This window comes from Oncorhynchus clarkii, chromosome 1 (genome assembly GCF_045791955.1).
Source record: "Oncorhynchus clarkii lewisi isolate Uvic-CL-2024 chromosome 1, UVic_Ocla_1.0, whole genome shotgun sequence".
NCBI classification, from domain to species: domain Eukaryota; kingdom Metazoa; phylum Chordata; class Actinopteri; order Salmoniformes; family Salmonidae; genus Oncorhynchus; species Oncorhynchus clarkii.
Genome location: NC_092147.1, coordinates 75,660,247 through 75,679,489, shown reverse-complemented (window position 1 = coordinate 75,679,489; position 19,243 = coordinate 75,660,247).

Genomic DNA, 19,243 nt, shown 5'->3' with positions numbered 1-19,243 from the left:
ACAAATTCCCAGTTTGATTTGCTTTGTAATGAAATTAGTCATAAATGTAAATCTTTAATCACAGTAGTTATGAATAATGACTTGAGAGGCAAGATACATTGAAGGGTACAATGCAGTCTTATAACACGTTTACTAATAGGATACATTCCAATCTTAATGTATTCACACTGCCCAGGGGTGGCATAGCGTTTAAGACAATCCCCGAGCCGACTAGGTGTAAAATCTTTCGATGTGCCCTTGAGCAAGGCACATAACCCTAATTGCTCCTGTAAGTCGCCCTGGATAAGAGCATCTGCTAAATGACTATAATGTAAATGTTTTTTTAAATTGTAACATAACACTAATGGTTATAGAGACTAACTGAATTGTGGAATCACCATTAGAGACATTGACTTTTGGACATTTCTACCATGCTGGCAGAACATATGATAGCAATCATACTGTATACACAGTGCATTCAGAAAGTATTCAGATCCCTTGACTTTTTCCACATTTTGTTACAATACAGCCTTATTCTAAAATTGATTTAAAAAAAAAAATCCTCATCAATCAACACACAATACCCCATAATGACAAAGCGAAAACAGGTTCTTAGACATTTTTTCAAATGTATTAAAAATGCTAAACATAAGTATTCACTTTGCTATGAGACTCGAAATTGAGCTCAGGTGCATATTGTTTCAATTGATCATCCTTGAGATGTTTCTACAACTTTATTGAAGTCCACCTGTGGTAAATTCAATTAATTGGAGATGATCTGGAAAGGCTCTGTCTATATAAGGTCCCACAGTTGACAGTGAATGTCAGAGCAAAATCCAAGTCATGAGGTCGAAAGAATTGTCTGTAGAGACAGGATTGTGTTGAGGCACAGATTTGGGAAAGGGTACCAAAAACAAACTGTAGCATTGAAGGTCCCCAAGAACACAGTGGCCTCCATTGTATTTCCATGTCCTTGAGTGGTCTAGCCAGAGCCTGGACTTGAACCCGATCGAACATCTCTGGAGAGACCTGAAAATAGCTGCGCAGCGACGCCCCCCCCCCCCCCCCCCCCCCCCCCCCCCCCCATCCAACCTGATAGAGCTTGAGAGGATATTCAGAGAAGAATGGGAGAAACTCCCCAAATACAGGTGTGCCAAGCTTTTAGCGTCATACCCAAGAAGGCTTCGAAGCTGTAATCGCATCTACAGTACTGAGTAAAGGGTCTGAATACTTATGTAAATGTGATATTTCAATTTTTTTTTTGCTAAATTTCTAAAAATCTGTTTTTGCTTTGTCATTATGGGGTATTGTGTGTAGATTGATGATGATTTTTTTAAATGAATTTTAGAATATGGCTGTAAAGTAACAAAATGTGGAAAAAGTCAAGGGGTCTGAATACTTTCTGAATGCACTGTATTCTCTAGAATAGAGTATGGGAGCTACCGAACCCCACAGTACCTTCTTCAGCATGTTTCACTACAATAAGATGGCACCATACATACATGGTTTACAGAGTGGTTTATAAAGATGCATGATTTGATAGCCTACTTTATAACACATTTGGGAAGTTATTGTATGGTCTTTGTAGTGCCTATATATTTTAGATTGAACAACTCTTTCATTCAAGGACCCTACAGAATCGGAACATAACTTTAAATCACTTATGTCAATAATGGCGAATATGCTACTGCTACTGCATCTGTATCTGTGCTGGGTGTTGGAATAAGCTGACATTTGCATTCATGAATTATGAATGTGCGAGGTAGTTTAGGGCCATGCCCATGACACTAAATTGTTTGTCATTGACAGCTAGTAGCTGTTATTATACCAATAATAAGCATCACATAAATCACATACAGTACATTTACATCAATCTCGATAGTGATAGTACTGTGTTTACATGCATTGTGATGAATGTCAAATTATAGCATTTGACAGGTCTCCTCTGTGAGAATAGGTTTATATTGGAGTTTGGTTTATAAGTATCTCCCTCTCCACACAGCATCATTTATAAATGCACTGCTGATTAGATATCCCTTTACAATGGGCGCCTGTTTTAGTTTAGGACTATCATTAAAAATCCATCAGGCAAATTTGTTCCTCCACACACGTTCCAGCTGTAACCATAGACTTGGCTTTGTGCTTGCATAATTAAATGACAATGGCATGGGTCAGTAAGATGCATTCAGAACAGGTAACAGGAGACCTGAATAGCGTTGCAGGCTAAGTTTAGCACATAAGAGCTTCATTATGAGGTGGTCTAGCATTTCTTACTCGATCATATAAGACCTGTGCATACAGTCTCATATTCCCCATCCTTTGCTTTGGGGGCAGCATGATGAATTGGATTGATATAGCTAGCATTTTCCAAGTGCTAAACATGTTTTGCACTGGGGTAAGGGGCGTGGTCTCATCCACCACCAAAGTACATTGCTACATCTGTGTGTTATCCATTTTTGCCAAGTCCTTCAACATACAAACACAAACCCACTCACAATCAAGTTGAATTATGTTTTGCCATTTTAGATTGTGTTTAGGTTGTGCTCCTTGTACAGGTGTTTAACCTTGGTTGACATTACATCAGTACACAGATTCAAACAACTCAATCTACCATTTCCAACCCTAAATAATAAGATTATACATTACTTCTGCTTGTATTTCCTTTTCTTAATCATATAAATCCATCTCACTATATTTCTCTGTTAAATCCACCCTTGGAAGTCAACATGGACACCCTCCAGCCACATTTTCACCAACATGTGACCTTGGGTCTATAATGTTCTATCTGTGCAAAGCATAGTCCTGAGATATTGAGAATCCAAGTTCTCACATCTCAGAACTGTTTTGTAGTGAATTATTTTTTTCATAACCCATTAAGGTACTCACTTTTCAAGTATCCAAATCCTGAGACATTTGTAAATCCGTTTTTTTTAGAGGGTGCAGTAGCAGATAGAACCTTATGGCTCTGAAATGTCAATCTGTGTTCAAAATGTTCTATGTATAATGATCATCAGATGAATTACTGTCATCACTGAACAACGATGTGACAACATCATTTACTTTAAGATTTCTGCCGGTGTTGTTTTTTGCTTGCATGTCATTATTGCTGGCTAGTTTAGTCTAGACCATACGTAAGAGGGAGATGGTGTAATGCTCGTCCTCTTCTTCTGACAGAGAGATTGGACCAATGTGCAGCGTAGTAAGTGTCCATACCGATACTTTATTTACATGAACACTAAACTACAAAATAACAACGTGAATAACCGAAACAAACGAAACATTCCCGTGTGGAAACAAACACTGACACGGAAAATAATCACCCACAACTCAAAAGTGAAACCAGGCTACCTAAGTATGGTTCTCAATCAGGGACAACGATTGACAGCTGCCTCTGATTGAGAACCATACCAGGCCAAACACAGAAATACCAACTCATAGAAAAAGGAACATAGACAACCCACCCAACTCACGCCCTGACCAATACTAAACAAAGACATAACAAAAGAACTAAGGTCAGAACGTGACAGATGGCAAAGACATGTGTTCTGATTGGTCCGTCTGTATTTGTTCAGGATTGTAGATCCTTTGGATTGCAGATATAACTTTTTTCTTTTTTTTAACTTAAAATGTACTTTCAAAAAAAATCTAACTTCACAGACATACGAACATCTATTATATGAGACTAACTCTTTCGACACAAATATCAGATAGAACCTTATAGTCCTAACATCTCAAACAGGTCATTGCATCCCCATTAGGGGCCGTAGTCAATGTTGTACGTCTAAATGCATCTTACTTATCATCATTTATAACATAAACATTGGATGAAATTATTCTCAAATGTGGTCTGAATGGCTGCCATTATAATGAATTCATTGACTGCAAAATACAATTTAATATTCACAGCCCTTATTACAGCTGAATTGTTTGATAATGTCAAGTGAGTCATTTTATTAAGCGTCACAGGAATGTAATCATGCATCACAAAACACATATTCTAGTGAATATAAGTGTTAACATCACTGCAGATGTATTGCAGCGATATAATATGCAAATTACATCAGGAATGAAAGCACTGCGTAAATCTGAATTTGCTAACTACCTACAGAATACTACCCAACCATACACAGTATCTCTCCATCTGAAATTGGGATTAGCGGAATAATGAATAATGTATTATGCAAATATCTGGTGTTTAACTCTAGAAGAGGAGAATGATTGAAGAAGGTTGTTGCCTTGATTTACAGCTGCTGGTAAATTGATAATTTACAAGACCCTGATGACTCAAAGACTTCTACTGTGAAAACATCATTAAAAGGAACGATCAAAGTTGACTTCTGAATGCTGCCTTAGTTGTATATATTTAGCATTTTTATTACTCTCTGGCAGCTAATATAATACAGTATACTGTGTATAGATCGTCAGTAGTAGAACCAAAGTCCTGGTGAACTGGGAGGTTGTGGGATTTGAATTGGACTTTAAATGGGGTCACTGGTGGCGAGATTCAATGTCTTTTCATTTCTACACTGAGTGTACAAAACATTAAGAACACATGCTCTTTCCATGACATAGACTGGCCAGGTGAATCTAGGTGAACTATATGATCCCTTATTGATGTCACTTGTTAAATCCACTTCAATCAGTGTAGATGAAGGGGAGGAGACAGGTTAAAGGAGGATTTTTTAATCCTTGAGACAATTGAGACATGGATTGTGTATGTGTGCCATTCAGAGGGTGAATGGGCAAGACAAAATATTTGAGTGCCTTTGAATGGGGTATGGTAGTAGGTGCCAGACACACTGGTTTGTGTCAAGAACTGCAACGTTGTTGGGTTTTTCGGGCTTAACAATTTCCCATGTGTATCAAGAATGGTCCACCACCCAAAGGACATCCAGCAAACTATATGTGGGGGATGTGAAATGGCTAGCTAGTTAGTGGTGGCGCGCGCTAATAGTGTTTCAGTCGGTGGCGTCACTCGCTCTGAGACCTAGAAGTAGTTGTTCCCCTTGCTCTGCAAGGGCCGGGGCTTTTGTGACGCGATGGGTAACGATGCTTCGTGAGTGACTGTGGTTGATGTGTGCAGAGGGTCCCTGGTTCGAGCCCAGGTTGGGGCGAGGAGAGGGACGGAAGCTATACTGTTACATATACACAACTGTGGGTAGCATTGGAGTCAACATGGGCCTTGTAGAGGAGTCCATGCCCTGACAAATCAATGCTGTTCTATGGACAAAATTATTATGAGGGTGTTCTTAATGTTTTGTACACTCAGTGTATAATATACAGTATGTTCAATAAAGTACAAGTGATAAAAATGAGTGGCCTCCTCAACTTCAATAGTCATGTCACACCTCTGTAGGAAGTCTTTATGCAGAATCAATTAAGGTTTTTGTAATAGGTTTAATGAAGGTGGTACATTTCATAGGGGGTGACAGTGATGAGGAAACAAGTTATGAATTATAGCTATAGTCCAAATGCAGAGGAAATGTGAAAACAGTGTTCAGAACAAAGCACATAAGCAAACCACTCAGCATTAATAATTTATCCATTTTATATGGAAATTTAGAACTCACTTGAAGTTGCTATGGTGACAGGGTATTTTGAGACAGCTAATGACCTATGCAAAAACCATTCACTGTAAACTTCACTCAAGCTAAATTAGATGGTAGTACTGCTGTCTAATTGGTTGAGAAGAACATAATCCCCGCTAAGCTTCGGTTTTTCAACAGAGGGCAAATTTAGATCGTTAATATCAATGTTAAACATCTGTGAGCTGTTTACTGTGAGGGAACATGAGCCAAGTAGCAACCCTGAGCCTTGTTTTGATTTCTAATGCTGACAGTATAAGAGTTGTCAAATTCATAATGATTCAACAAGGAGTAAAGGAAAAATGTACATGGAACGAAATACATGGAACACTATTCTTTACAGCAAATCCCCTCTCTGTCTCTTTATTTCAGATCCCACATTTGAAAAGCTTTGAGGAATAGCTTTGAGGCAAATTATATTTGTCCAATAACTCTGGAGCCAATGCAGCTGTAGGGCTCGACGAATGAGTCATGTGTTAACCATTTATGTCCAACTTCTCCCATGCAAATGCTTGACATGTGTTACTTTATACAGTTTAAACAGAGCCCTGTGACTAGGCAGAAGATCAAGGCCAGTGCAATCAAACCATTAATGCCACCTGCTACCCCTTGACCCTGCTGTTTAAAGAAAGGTAATATAGAAGCAGCCTATTATCTTTACGATGTTTATTTCAGGACATCTATCATGAACCTAGTTCATATAGAGCTAGACAAACGGATAGATGGTTCACTGTAAGGATCATCATTATGACAGGGTCATGTGATCCTTTGTAGCTCAGTTGGTAGAGCATGGCATTTGTAATGCCAGGGTAGTGGGGTTCAATTTCCAGGACCACCCATACATAAAATGTATGCATGCATAACTATAATTTGCTTTGGATAAAAGTGTCTGCTAAATGGCATTTATTATTATTTGTTGTTATCATTTTCAAATGTGTGCTCTAATCTAGATGTCCTTCCCTGAGAAACAGATGTTGTTCATAAATATGTCCTCAGAGAGTTTATTGCTGGCACAACAAATTCGCATCAAACCAACTGGCAAATGTGTTGTGGAGTGCTTTGCTGACTATTACATGACAATCAATAGAATTTAAATGAAATACCTCCCATTTAACAACCACTCAATATCTACATGTTTCAAGCAGACAGACCGTCATAGTCCCTGTGCCCAAGAACACCAAGGTAAACTGCCTAAATGACTATCACCCTGTAGCACTCACATCTGTAGCCATGAAATGCTTTGAAAGGCTGGTCATGGCTCACATCAACAACATAATCTCAGACACCCTTGACCCATTCCAATTCGCATACCGCCCTAACAGATCCACAATGACGCAATCCCTATTGCACTCCACACTGCCCTTTATCACCTGGACAAGAGGAACACCTATGTGAGAATACTGTTCATTGACTACAGCTCAGCGGTCAACACCATAGAACCCACCAAGCTCATCACTAAGCTAAGGTCCCTGGGACTGAACATCTCCCTCTGCAATTGGATACTGGACTTCCTAAGGGGGCGCCCCCAGGTGGTGAGGGTAGGCAATAACACATCCCCCAGCGTGGTGCCAGGACAACAACCTCTCCCTCAACGTCAGCAATACCAAGGAGCTGATCGTGGATTACAGGAAACGGAAGGCCGAGGACGGCCCATTCACATCGAGGGGGCGGTAGTAGAATGTATCAAGAGCATCAAGTTCCTCGGTGTCCACATCAATAAGGATCTATCATGATCCACACTCATCAACACAGTTGTGAAGAAGGCACCACCATGCTTCTTCCCCTTCAGGAGGCTAAAAAGATTTGGCATGATCCTTGAAAAGTTCCACAGCTGCACCATTGAGAGCATCTTGACTGGCTGCATCACCACTTGGTATGGCAACTGTTTGGCATCTGACCGCAAAGCGCTACAGAGGGTAGTGCGTACAGCCCAGTACATCACTGGGGCCGAGCTCCCTGCCATCTAGGACCTCTATACCAGGACATGTCAGAGGATTTCTCTAAAAATGATCAAAGACTCCAGCACCCAAGTCATAGACTGTTCGCTCTTCTACAGCATTGCAAGCATTATTGATGCACCAAGTCTGGAACCAACAGAACCCTGAACAACTTCTACCCTCAAGTCATAAGACTGTTAAATAGTCTGTTAAATAGTTGATAAAATAGCTGCCCAGACTTTCTGCAATGACTCTTTTTGTAAAAACTTCTTAACTCATCACATACGCAGCTGCTACTGTTTTTGATCTATCCTATTGCCAATTTACTTTATTCCTAGTTATATGTACAGTACCAGTCAAAAGTTTGGAAACACCTACTCATTCAAAGGTTTTTCTTTATTTTTAATATTTTCAACATTGTAGAATAATAGTGAAGACATCAAAACGATCAAATAACACCTTTGCCTTGATGACAGATTTGGACACTCTTGGCATTCTCTCAACCAGCGTCACCTGAAATGTATACTACCCCTACCTTCTGTATAGCACATCTACCTTGTCACAACACAACTGATTGGCTCAAACGCATTAAGAAGGAAAGAAATTCCACAAATTAACAAGGCACACCTGCTAATTTAAATGCATTACAGGTGACTGACTACCTCATGAAGCTGGATGAGAGAATGCCAAGAGTGTGCAAAGTTGTCTTCAAGGCAAAGGGTGGCTACTTTAAAGAATCTCAAATATTAAATATATTTTGATTTGTTTAACACTTTTTTGGTTACTACATGATTCCATGTGTGTTATTTCATAGTTGTGCTGTCTTCACTATTATTCTACAATGTAGAAAATAGCAAAAATAAAGAAAACTCCTTGAATGAGTGTATGCAAACTTTTGACTGGTACTGTACATATCTACCTCAATTACCTCTGTATGTCAATTACCTCTGTACATCTCTATTTTCTGTCTCTCTGCATTGTTGGGAAGGGCCCGTAAGTAAGCATAAAATGTTTATTGATTTGACCTTGCAGACCCCTTTCCTAAAAGTCAAGGAAATCACTGCCAGCTGTTTGATCACAGAACAGAATTGTATGCCTACCGAGTGGCGCAGCGGTCTAAGGCACTGCATCGCAGTGCTTGAGGCGTCACTACAGACCTGGGTTTGATCTCAGTCTGTGCCGCAGCTGACTGGGAGACCCATAAGGCGGTGTACAATTAGCCCAATGTCGCCCGCTTTAGGGTAGGGTTTGGCCAGACGGGATTTCCTTGTCCCATCGCGCACTAGCGACTCCTGTGGTGGGCAGGGCGCATGCTCGCTAACTTCAGTCGCCAGTTGTATGGTGTTTCCTCTGACACACTGGTGCGGCTGGCTTCCGGGTTAAGAGAGCGGTGTGTCAAGAAGCAGTGCGGCTTGGCAAGGCCATGTTTTGGAGGACTCATGGCTCTCGACCTTCGCCTTTCCTGAGTCCGTAGGGAGTTGCAGCGATGGGACAAGACTGTAACTACCAATTGGAGAGAAAAATAGTACATAAAAGTGAAGAGAATTGTATGTATTTTTTCTATTAATAATTATGTAGTTACGTTCTCCAATCATAATCGGATATGCTATTGAGAATTTGTCATCAGAACTCTCCCTGTAATACACCAAAATATAATCATTTAACAGTTACACAGTTATAACATCAGTACAAAAACATCTGTGCAGATTGATAGATTCTACTGCAATTCAAACCTCAACAAGTATATTTTTCTGAACTACCCTGGCCAATTCCCCAGAGTTCTAAAACCACACAGTATCCCACAAGACCTCAATAAGGTGGAATCTCCTAGTATTTTTTCCTTGAGGCAGAAGCCCTTGCACACAAAACAAGTTAGGTGGATGCCCTTTGCTCCTTTATGCAAGATCATTCCGTTTTTTTCCCTGACACAGCAAATGACAATCTTCATTAGTGTCATTATTATTAGTAAATGAAGCACAGAAGCCTTGTTATTGCAGGCGGGAATATTGGCAGCTGGGAAACCTATCTCTGTTTACATATCAGTGGTTTTGTTTCTTTGCTCCGCTCACGATCTCTCCCAAGGAATTATCTGGTCCATTCCAATGGAAAGTACATACCAGTGCTAAGTAGCTACCAGACATGGAATGGGATATCACTTTAGACTAAAGCTAGATGGGGATTTTGTTCACTAAACTGTAACATACAGTACATTTCACAATCCAAAAATAATCTTGCTGAGATCCTCTATACAAAACAAATTGGAGCTTTAATATTTCTTTTCATTTACAAAAAGCATTTTACGTTTATTCTCAACCCTGTTGTGAATATTAGCAGATGGGTAGTTTGAATGCTCCCATCCTCGTGGTGTTGCAATTATCATTGTAATGTCATATTATGGAAGTTCAAGCAGACAATTTGGAACAAAGACAGGAAAAGTCTGTCCCGTTTCCAAGGTCACTACCCTTCCTACTGTTTCCTCTTTCACTGGCAGGGAATTGATTTGAATTAGAATCAGCTCTGCAGCCAAATAGGCAAAGAGAACATTGCATCCTGTGTGTCTTACCATCCCTCGCTGAATTGAAAGTGGTGAATAATTTCCTTGGGAGCTCTACCGATATTGAATTTGTGTTTGAATATATAAAATTGTAATCACAGTCAGAAATATCCGTTTGTATATATTATTCAAATTTGGCTTCAAATATTAAAGGTTCAGATAGAGACATATTTTGTTATTGGAGGAAAACCCATCTAACCAAGGGTATATTTGTTGTGTTATAAGTGGTTTAAATATGTAGGCCGTATACAGAATGTTCATGCATAAAACAATCAAATTAATGCAATGGACCAAAGGGACTTCATCACTTTAAAATAATGATTGCAAGCCGTTGATTTGAATCAAAAGTCTGTGTCTGGTGCATATATTTATGGATGTCTCAGTCTTGCATGTTGTATTTTGATGAATGATTGTATTTCAGGCTCTCAAGGCTGGAAAAACATGAATATTCTTGCACTGTAACAGTCGTCGTATGAGGAAGGTGTGGACCAAAGCGCAGCGTGGTAAGTGTTCATGTTATTTTTATTTAAACTGAACACAAAACAAAATAACAAAGAGAATGAACGAAAACGAAACAGTCCTGTCAGGTGCAGAAACAAAACATAGAATGCCCACCCCAACTCACGCCCTGACCAAACTAAAATAGAGACATAAAAAAGGAACTAAGGTCAGAACGTGACAGTACGGGAGACTCCGGCAGCTCTGGAGTGAAGGGCGACTCCGGCAGCTCTGGAGTGAAGGGAGGCTCTGGCAGCTCCGGGGTGACGGGCGGCTCTGGCAGCTCCTGGCTGACGGGCGGCTCTGGCAGCTCCTGACTGACGGGCGGCTCTGGCAGCTCCTGACTGACGGGCGGCTCCGGCAGCTCCGGACAGGAGGGCAGCTCTGGCAGCTCCGGACAGGAGGGAGGCTCTGGCAGCTCCGGACAGGAGGGCGGCTCTGGCAGCTCCAGACAGGAGGGCGGCTCTGGCAGCTCCGGACAGGAGGGTGGCTCTGGCAGCTTCGGACAGAAGGGAGAACCTGGAAGCGCCAGACAGGCGGGAGAACCTGGAGGGAGGAGATGGAGAGACAGCCTGGTGCGTGGGGCTGCCACAGGACCCACCAGGCTGGGGAGACCTACAGGAGGCCTGGTGCGCAGCCTTGGCATCACAACGAGATCCAGTTGTTTAAGTCGTTCATTTCATAATTTAACAGTAAATAGGCCAGTTATTTTCTTCATTTATAAAGGCATTGACTGGAAAAGAAAAGCTTAATCACACACACTAAAAAGGCATACTGTGCAAACATCTTCATTAGATTATTTTAATAAGTCTGTAATACCAACATGTTTTAAACAGACCACCATAATTCCTGTGCCCAAGAACACTAACGTAACCTGCCTAAACGACGACTGACCCGTAGCACTCAAGTCTGTTGCCATGAAGTGCTTCGAAAGGCATGGCTCACACCATTATCCCAGAAACACCAGAAACCCTAGACCCACTCCAATTTGCATACCACCCCAACAGCTCTACAGATGATGCAATCTCTATTGCACTCCACACTGCCCTTTCCTACCTGGACAAAAGGAACACCTATGTGACAATGCTATTCATTGACTACAGCTTAGAGTTCAACACCATAATGCCCTCAAAACTCATCAATAAGCTAAGGACCCTGGGACTAAACACCTCCCTCTGCAACTGGATCCTGGACTTCCTGACGGGCCGCCCTCAGGTGGTAAGGATAGGTAACAACACATCCGCCATGCTGATCCTCAACACAGGGGCCTCTCAGGGGTGCGTGCTTAGTCCCCTCCTGTACTCCTGTACCCCTCCTGTTCACTCATGACTGCATGGCCAGGCACGACTCCAACACCATCATTAAGTTTGCCGATGACACAACATTTGTAGGCCTGATCACCGACAACGACGAGACAGCCTATAGGGAAGAGGTCAGAGGCCAGGACTACAACCTCTCCCTCAACGTGATCAAGACAAAGGAGATGATTGTGGACTATAGCAAAAGGAGGACCGAACACCCCCATTCTCATTGACGGGGATGCAGTGGAGCAGGTTGAGAGCTTCAAGTTCCTTGGTGTCTTCATCACCAACAAACTAACATGGTCTATTCCCTCTCAGGAGACTGAAAAGAATTGGCATGGGTCCTCAGATATTCAAAAGGTTCTACAGCTGCACCATCGAGAGCATCCTGACCTGTTCCTGGTATGGCAAATGCTCGGCCTCCGACCGCAAGGCACTACAGAGGCGAACGGCCCAGTACATCACCGGGGCCAAGCTTCCTGCTATCCAGGACCTCTATACCAGACGGTGTCAGAGGAAGCCCCTAAAACTTGTCAAAGGCTCCAGACACCCTAGTCTGTTCTCTCTGCTACCGCACGGCAAGCAGTACTGCAGCGCCAAGTCTAGGTCCAAGAGGCTTCTAAACAACTTCGAAATCCTGAACACCTAATCAAATGGCTACTCAGACTATACCTCAACTAACCGGTGGCCCTGCACATTGACTCTGTACCGGTACCCCCTGTATATAGTCTCGCTATTGTTATTTTACTGCTGCTCTTTAATTACTTGTTACTTTTAGTTTTTATTCTTATCCATATATTTTTTAAACTGCGCTGTTGGTTAGGGGCTTGTAGGAAAGCATTTCACTGTTATATTCAGCACATGTGACTAATAAAATTTGAATTGATTAGATTTTTATTAAAGCACAATAATGTATGTTTCTATGGTCATATCCAAATACTTCCAACGTTCACTGCTAGAATCAATTACTTGTGGGTTGAATTGTCTGTGCAGTATATAGCATGTGTCTGCCTCAATCTCCCAAAGGTCCTGAAATATTCAGGCCTCAAATTATTGCAATATGTCTCACAGAACAGCTTGTCCTTTAATATAGTCCTATGCTTTTTCCTATATATAACATTCTAAGTCACAGGAAATGAGCACATCTCTATTTCATAGTTGAATGTATCAGTGACTAAGATATGGAATATAGGCCTAATCATTTCTTAAGAACGCCATACTGCAGATGTAATCAGATAAAAACTTACATTTGGTTATTATGTTAGGTCTTTCTCAATGTCCTCTCTTCCCTCTGTCCATAAATATATTTCAAAATACACAGACATGGTCACCTTGAGGGGGCCTAGGCTACCTCACTGGAGCAGAGACCATGGCCATCGTTAATTAAACTCGTAGATGCCAAAGTTTAATTTACGTTCAGTAGTGTGTCTGTAAAGTGGTAAACAAGTCAATATAGATGTTTATTTATTTATTTTTATTGCATGTTAATTTTCAAAATCATCTGATAAGCCATTCCAGTGAATATCTTCTGTGTTATCTATTTTCCTTTTGAGCCTGTGTATAGCCTAATTGAAATACATCTATCATAATCAAATAATTTATTGCCTAATATAAAATATATATATAACAGTAGGCATTTTACATTTTAAGCCCTGCAATGCTGCCCTCTTCAGTACAAAGTTGCACATTTAAATCCCTGACAATTCGATCAAATAAATAAATAGCCTTTTGGTTGTGTACACAACATGTAGCCTAATTGTGTTTGGCTGCATTGGATGTCACTATTGTCATGCAACACGTAAATCAAAAACGAGACCCCATTTTGGGGAGGAGTGTAAACTTTGGTCGCTGTGTGACTACCGTACTCCTAGCAGCAGGATATTATGCTGGCAGCATGATCGTGGAATTTTTTTTCTCAAAATAAGAGTCCCACAGCAAAGACATGGTAAACTTAGGAAATATCGATATTTTTTGCACTCTAGTTTTTCAGAGCACTGCAACTGTCTTTTAAAAAAAATGAATGGATAATTTGACCCAATTATTTGTATATATTGTATCAGCATTTCTTTTGTAAGTTGAAAGCTATTGTGTAGGCTATATTTAAAGAAATACACTTCTAATAAAATACAAATATATGTTATTAAAATTACTCAATAGAGTCTGCAAAACTTAAATGAGTCTCTGGTGACTCCTTACTTCCACCCACACCTGTCAATGCTTATTGGCTTGTAGAGAGAACTTTTCTACAGGTCTCAACTAAAGCGGGGTATGACATACTCAGTAGGGTCTCTACTAACCAAATATGGTTCATTTTTTAAGGGGGCTGTGTTGCACATCCGCAGCAGCACTTTGTTCTCCAACCCCTCCATACAGACCCCAATGCAATACACTTTAATACACTGAGTATACCAAACATTAGGAACTTGTAGAAAATTGTAAAAATACCTGTCTCACTTAAAGTGGGGAGGGATATACTCAGAAGGGTCTCTACTAACCAAATATTGTTAGTTCTGGAAGAGGACTGTGTAGTACATATCAAAGGCTAATGACTATCAAATCTCTATAGAATCTACAAACATTGAGGACACAGCAGGAGTTTTTATGAATAATGTAATGACGGCTTTCACAGAACCTCTGAAATCAGTGAGCAAGTACAGTCCTGTGAGTCAGATTAAGATATTTATGTCATGCATTCGGAAAGTATTCAGACCCGTTGACTTTTTCCACATTTTATTACGTTATGGCCTCATTCTAAAATGTATTAAATAAAAACAAATCCTCATAAATCTACACACAATACCCCATGATGACAAAGCAGAAACAGGTTTTTAGAAATGTTTGCAAATGTATAAAAAATGCAAGACAGAAATATCTTATTTACATACAGTACCAGTCAAAAGTTTGGACACAACTACTCATTCAAGGGTTTTTCTTTATTTTTACAATTTTCTACATTGTAGAATAGTAGAGAAGATGTTAAAACTGTGAAATAACACATGGAACGATGTAGTAACCAAAAAAGTGTTAAACAAATCAAAATATGTTTTATATTTGAGATTCTTCAAAGTAGCCACCTTTTGCCTTGATGACAGCTTTGCAAACTCTTGGTATTCTCTCAACCAGCTTCATGAGGTAGTCACCTGGAATGCATTTCAATTAACAGGTATGCCTTGTTAAAAGTTAATTTGTGGAGTTTGAGCCCATCAGTTGTGTTGTGACAAGTTAGGGGTTGTATACAGAAGATAGCCCTGTTTGGTGAAAGACGAATTCCATATTATGTCAAGAACTGCTCAAATAAGCAAAGAGAAACACCAGTCCATCATTACTTTAAGACATGAAGGTCAGTCAATATGGAACATTTCAAGGACTTTGAAAGTTTCTTCAAGTGCAGTCGCAAGAACCATCCAGCTCTATGATGAAACTGTCTCTATTGAGGACCGCCACAGGAAAGGAAGACCCAGAGTTACTTCTGCTGCAGAAGATAAGTTCATTAGAGTAACCAGCCTCAGAAATTGCAGCCCAATAAATGCTTCACAGAGTTCAAATAACAACAGACAAATCTCAACATCAACTGTTTAGATGAGACTGCGTAAATCAGACCTTCATGGTCGAATTGCTGCAAAGAAACCACTACAAAAGTACATCAATAATAAGAAGAGACTTGCTTGGGCCAAGAAAAATGAGCAATGGACATTAGACCGGTGGTAATCTGTCCTTTGGTTAGATTTTTTTGTTACCAAGACGCAGAGTAGGTGAATGGATGATCTCTGCATGTGTGGTTCCCACCGTGAAGCATGGAGGAGGAGGTATGATGGTGTGGGGATTCTTTGCTGGTGACACTGTCAGTGATTTATTTAGAATTCAAGACACACTTAACCAGCAAGGCTACCATAGCATTCTGCAGCGATACGCCATCCCATCTAGTTTGCACTTAGTGGGACTACTGCCAGTTTGATTCAAAATACGACATTTCTGAATTTTAACAACGAAAATCTGAAATCAACCTTTTTTCTTATTTATTGTGTCAAAATTGGACATGTAATAAACAGCAACAAAATCTATTACATTTTTGGATTTTTGTGTTTTGTTTTGTACATAACTGGAAGTACACAGCCCCTCATCAAATATTCACGAGGCTTGAGGAGTGTGTTTACTGCTTAGTTTTGCAGCACAAAGAATGGATTCGATTGTGGGAGTGTCATAGGAAGATAAAAATACTCATGTTATCTAAGATGCAGGAGTTTTGAAGCAAGTTCTTAAAATATGAGCAAATTCACTGCCCATTTAACAAAATTCAAGCAGAAACTCACCCCCAACCTGAATTAGCATTTCTTTGCACTTTGCTAATAGAAACTAAAGACAGGAAAACACACCCAGATACTAATCTAATCAACTAAATGTAAATGATAGGCGCGTACCCCTGTATTGCTCCTCTTTGAACTATCCACCGTCCAACTAACAAAATAACACAGTTTCCCTGTAACAATACATCCATAGCACTTACTGTACAATAAAACATATCAAAATGCTTCCATCTGGCCACTCTACCATAAAGGCATGATTGGTGGAGTGCTGCAGAGATGGTTGTCCTTCTGGAAGGTTCTCCCATCTCCACAGAGCCCATCTCTCCACAGAGCCCATCCCATCTCTCCAGAGTTCTCCCATCTCCACATAACTCTGGAGCTCTGTCAGAGTGACCATCGGGTTCTTGGTCACCTCCCTGACCAAGGCCCTTCTCCCCCGATCGCTCAGTTTGACTGGGTGGCCAGCTCTAGGAAGAGTCTTGGTGTTTCCAAACTTCTTCCATTTAAGAATTATGGAGGCCACTATGTTCTTGGAGACCTTCAATGTTACATAAAGTTTTTGGTACCCTCCTTCAGATCTGTGCCTCGACACAATCCTGTCTCGGAGCTCTAAGGACAGTACCTTCGACCTCATGGTGTCACACCCTGATCTGTTTCACCCGTCTTTGTGCTTGTCTCCACCCAGGTGTTGCCCATCTTCCCCATTAACCCTGGTGCATTTATACCTGTGTTCTCTGTTTGCCTATTGCCAGTTCCTCTTGTCTCGTCAAGCCGACCCGCTTTTCCCCCCCGTACTCCTGTTTCTTGTTAGTTTCTGTTGTCTAGTTCTCACGGTTTTTGACCATTCTGCCTGCCCTGACCCTGAGCCTGCCTGCCGTTCTGTACCTCTTGACACTGCTCTGGATTACTGACCGCTGACTGCCCTGACCATGAGCCTGCCTGCCGTTCAGTACCTCTTCACTCTGCCATGGATTACTAACCTTTACCTGCCATTGATCTCAGTAACCCAGCTGTTATTAGCGCGTCTCTCCCGGCCACCCTGGCTTCCCGGGTTGCCACCCTGGCAACCCGGCTTACCTCCTCCGGAACACTTCGCTGGAGAGTCGGCAACCTGTCGGGCGTTTCTCGCTCAGTGTTCCTTCATCTTCGAGCTGCAGCCCTCCTCCTTCCCCTCGGACTGCTTGAAGATAGCGTACCTCATCACGGTGATTTCCGGGAGTTACTCCAGAAAGACTCCCGCAGTGTGGCAGACTATGCTGTGGATTTCCACACATTGGCTGCTAAGCCTGGAACCCGGAATCTCTGTTTGACATGTTCCTGCACGGATTGTCGGAGGAAGTTAAGGATGAGCTAGCAGCCCAGGAACTACCAACGGATCTCGATCATCCGGATCGATGGGCGGCTATGGGAACGTAGGAAGGAGAGGAGGTCTGGACTCTGCCCTGGATTACTGACCTCTGCCTGCCCTTGACTTGTCATTTGCCTGCTCCCTGTATCATTATAAACATGTGTTATTTCGAACTGTCTGCATCTGGGTCTTATCCTGAGGTGTAATACATGGCTTGGTTTTTCCTCTGACATGCACTGTCAACTGTGGGACCTTATATAGACAGGTGTGTGCCTTTCCAAATCATGTCCAACCAATAGAATTCAGCAAAGGGTCTGAAATACTTATGTAAAAAAAGTATTTCTGTTTTTTTACTTTAATAAATTTGCTGAACTTTCTAAAAACCTGTTTTTGCTTTGTCATTATGGGGTATTGTGTGTAGATGTAATGGGTGCGTTTTGTTGGCAGGGAAGTCAGGCGCAGGAGAATCGAATTTGGTATAAACGGAGTTGTTTAATCAGTGTTTCACAAAACTCCAAAACTAAAATACAAAAATAATAAAAAGTGGGTACAAAACCCACACATACTACACAAACATACAATCTCCAACAAGGACATGAGGGGAAACAGAGGGTTAAATACACAACATGTAATTGATGGGATTGGAACCAGGTGTACATTTGGGTTGATCAACATTTGCGTAATACTCAACCCATTCACCTCTACTGCCCACTCTACATTCGTTTTTGCCTTAAAAAACTTCTTATGGCTTAGATCCCGCTAACAGGATCGACATGACAACAGCCAGTGAAAGTGCAGGGCGCCAAATTCAAAACAACAGAAATCTCATAATTAAAATTCCTCAAACATAGAAGTATTTTACAACATTTTAAAGATACATTTGTTGTAAATCCCACCACAGTGTCCGATTTCAAAAAGGCTTTATGACGAAAGCACACCAAACGATTATGTTAGGTCTGCACCTAGTCACAGAAAAACACAGCCATTTTTCCAGCCAAAGAGAGGAGTCACAAAAAGCAGAAATAGAGATAAAATGAATCACTAACCTTTGATGATCTTCTTCATCAGATGACACTCATAGGACTTCATGTTACACAATATATGTATGTTTGGTTCGATAAAGTTCATATTTATATCCAAAAATCTCAGTTTACATTGGCGTGTTAAGTTCAGTAATGTTTTGCTTCCAAAACATCTGGTGATTTTGCAGAGAGCCACATCAATTTACAGAAATACTCATAATAAACATTGATAAAAGATACAAGAGTTATACCTGGAACTTTAGATAAACTTCTCCTTAATGCAACCGCTGTGCCAGATTTAAAAAAAAAAAGCTTTACCAAAAAAGCACACCATGCAATAATCTGAGTACAGCGCTCAGACAACAAAACGAACCATACAGATATCCGCCATGTTGTGGAGTAAACAAAGTCAGAAATAGCATTATAAATATTCACTTACCTTTGATGATCTTCATCAGAATGCACTCCCAGGATTCCCAGTTCCACAATAAAAGTTTGATTTGTTCGATAAAGTCCATAATTTCTGTCCAAATACCTCCTTTTTGATCGCGCGTTTAGCCCAGTAATCCAAATTCATGAGGCGCGATCACTAGGTCCAGACGATAAGTCAAAAAGTTCCATTACAGTCCGTAGAAACATGTCAAACAATGTATAGAATCAATCTTTAGGATGTTTTTAACATAAATCTTCAATAATGTTCCAACCGGAGAATTCC